The 3,199-nt window shown below is 36.0% G+C and overlaps 1 long non-coding RNA gene across 1 annotated transcript; it reads left to right on the top strand.

The window, feature by feature from the left end:
- Window positions 1–1,684: 1,684 nt before the first annotated feature.
- On the top strand, window positions 1,685–2,253 carry LOC127128925 (uncharacterized). The gene is made up of 2 exons (XR_007806086.1): window positions 1,685–1,821; window positions 1,937–2,253. It is a non-coding gene; the product is annotated as an uncharacterized LOC127128925 (long non-coding RNA).
- The last annotated feature ends 946 nt before the right edge of the window (window positions 2,254–3,199 follow it).

The following is a 3,199-nucleotide window of genomic DNA, read 5'->3' as shown; positions in this document are numbered from 1 at the left end:
ATTTGCCTTTCCTTTATTTTACTAAGTCTTTTTGATTCTGAAAAAAAGGGGGAGAACTAAAAACAGCTCTGATGAAAACATATCTAAATCCTTTAGTACTCTGCAAACATTGTTTAATAAATTGGTTCTAATCCTTTTTGACTTAGAAATTTGCAAAAGAGTATCTAGAAACATCATCTCATGAAAGCTCCGGTAAGAACTTCTGAACTCCCAAACTTATCTCAGGGGGAGCTCACTTCTATCTGATCTAAAAATTCTTGTCTCTAAATGTTTCATCTATTAAATAAGATTGTTTTGTCATCATCAAAAAGGGGGAGATTGTAAGAACAAAATTAGTTCTACAATATAATTCCAAGATTTTGATGATAACAAAGGATGAAACCAAAAATGGCACCCTAACGAAAATTCTCTAAGTGTGCAGGACTCTGAACAGCAACAAAGGAATCTGATCATTTTATCAGATACAAACTCTGATCAGATACAAAGTACTAGAAGATCAGAAGCATCTGAAGAAGAAGTGCGCTCTAGAAGTTCTGACTCTAAACAAAACAAGACGTAGAAAGACCAGAAGCTCTAAACTTCCACTGGATTTAGTTTTGATGATCTAGAAGACCAGTACTCTTAGAAGCTCTGATGTAACCTCAACGCAATCTCCTTCTGACACAAAAACTCCGAGATAACAAAGACTCTGATGAAGATTCTCCAAATCCAGAAAGAGTAACGGAAAGAACTTCTTCAAATATAAAGAAAGTATATTTAGAAAGAAGTTATTCAGGGAGACAAATTGGTTATGGCAAGAAACACAGAAGTAATGACATTGAATGCTCATCAAAGGCCAATATTTTGTCATCACTCCAACGATCCTTTTCACCACTATATAAAGGACAGCCTAGCTCATTGAGAGATACACAACAACGCACAGAAAATTCGTTACATTCTCTCTTAGTTTTTCACGAGCTGCTGCTCATACGTGAAAACACTTGCTTGTTTATTCTGCTGTAATATTTGCTTACTCTTAGAAGCACTCTCGATTACAAATCTATTTTTGCTGAATTGCTTTTGTTCCTCAAGTGACTCTGCGTAGTCTATATACTTGGGAGGACTAAGAGATCACTCTCTTAGACGTTTGGTTGTATTAATCTTTCAATATTAGTGGATTAAGTCCTTTTTAAAGGCGAAATCACCTTGGCCGGGTGGACTGGAGTAGCTTTGTGTTATAAGCGAACCAGTATAAAATTATGTGTGTTCTTACGTTTGAAAAAGCTTTTATTTTCTAAAACAATTCAAACCCCCCTTTCTTGTTTTTCTCACCTTCAGTAAGGGTTTAATTATTGTGATGTTTGTATGGTGTGCTTGGCTACTTAGTGAACGGTGATGGTTCTTTGCTTGGATTAGGTTGCAAAAATTTGTTGTGAATGAATGTATGTGTTAGGTATTGGATGTATGGTATATTCAATGTTGTATGTGGCTTGAATGAAATGTTGTATTTGCTACAAGATTTATGAATTGCAAACTGCATGTATATGTGTCCATGATGTGTGCTTGATGAACTTGCTATTACATGAAATGTGTGCCTAGATGTAGGTTGCCATCATACATGAAATGTCAAGCCTATCATGAGCATGTCCTGATGTTGCTATCATGTTATGCACTCTGGTTCTGACTTGGACATGTTTTGCAAATTTAATGGCTAGGCTGGTTTAATGGAGTGCCTTGCTCATGCCTCCCCCTTTTGGAACTTAATGCAGGATGATACTGATGACTGCAGAAATAATACCATTTTGTTAGGTCAATACCATGGGCCATGTTGTTAAGATTGGGGTATCTCAAACTAGGCATTAGTTCATGTTTTCTTGAATGTGCATTTGTAAATGTGTGAGGTATTGTTATGGATCAATATTATGATGCATTTCTGGTTTGGTGTTACTTGATGCAGGGCTAGAAGGATGCTTAAGTCATGGCTTGCTCAAGCTTAACCATGTTCATGGCATGTTGGCAACAAAATGGAAAATCAAGTCCAAATGGCTAAATCAAGATCAAAACTGGAAATGGAGAATGAAAACAGAACTAGGATTAGACATTTAGTGGTTTAGGATGGAAAAGAATTTGGGTTGACTTTGGTCAAAGTTGACCAAAAAGTCAATTGTTGACCAAAGTCAACATTTGGTCAACATGTAATTTCTTGTATTTTTTATGTAATGAAACATTTTATGGAGGAAAAATCAATGGAATTGGTTAATTTAACAACATGAATTGGTTTAGTATATGAACTTGTTACTTGAAGTGGCTTGAATGAACATGAATTGTATGAAATGGATTTAAGAATGAATGGATTTGGACATGTTTGAAATGACTTGGATAAAATCAAATCAAAGACCCACAAATGACACATGAAAGAAAGCCACAAAGTCCTTAGCAAGGTCAATAAGATACAATGCACTAAGGCCTAGACAAAAAACATAGACCAAGCAATGATAGCATGACAATGATCAGATGAATGAATGGAAATAGATGAAGGTTGTGTGATTAAGAACTTGGGTTGGGACTAATGGGCTCAAGCACAGATGAATAAAATCATAACCAAGGAAACAACATGAATACACCATGAACAGGAGGTTGTTGGGTGAACCTTGATCAAGTAGGAGAATTAAACCACAATGGGGAAGAACTGGATAAAATTAGGGTTAGGAGGCCATCCAATGAAAAGGAGATAAAATTATGGTTTTGATGACCTGGGGCATACCATAATGTAGTCTCTTGAATCCAATATCAAGAAATTAGGGTTTCCATTGTCACCAGATGAAAAGTCAAGCCACAAGGCACATTAGGACCATACCATCCCTGATTAGGGTTTCAATGAGGCATACCCTTCAATCAAGGCCTTTGAATGAATCAAGATTTATCACAAGTAAATATCCAATGTATGAGCCCTCCATCAGGGTTTTGATAGCCAAGACAAGACCCAAAGAATATCCACAAGGTCTCATAACCAAATCATCAATAAATTAGGATTTGAATGACTTGAGGAGTATCATGATGAAGTATTCTTGAATACATATCCCAAAGATCAGGAAAATTAGGGTTTTACCTCTCATATGATCAAATGAATAGCCAAGTCACACATTTAAGGTTTTATTCATGCATAAACCCTAGCTTTGTAAGCCATGGAGCTTTGAATCCATAGTGATCAACTATCAAG

Source organism: Lathyrus oleraceus, chromosome 3 (genome assembly GCF_024323335.1).
Source record: "Lathyrus oleraceus cultivar Zhongwan6 chromosome 3, CAAS_Psat_ZW6_1.0, whole genome shotgun sequence".
Classification (NCBI taxonomy): Eukaryota; Viridiplantae; Streptophyta; class Magnoliopsida; order Fabales; family Fabaceae; genus Lathyrus; species Lathyrus oleraceus.
The sequence above is the reverse complement of the archived record's forward strand: the minus strand, read 5'-3'. Positions and strand labels throughout refer to the sequence as shown.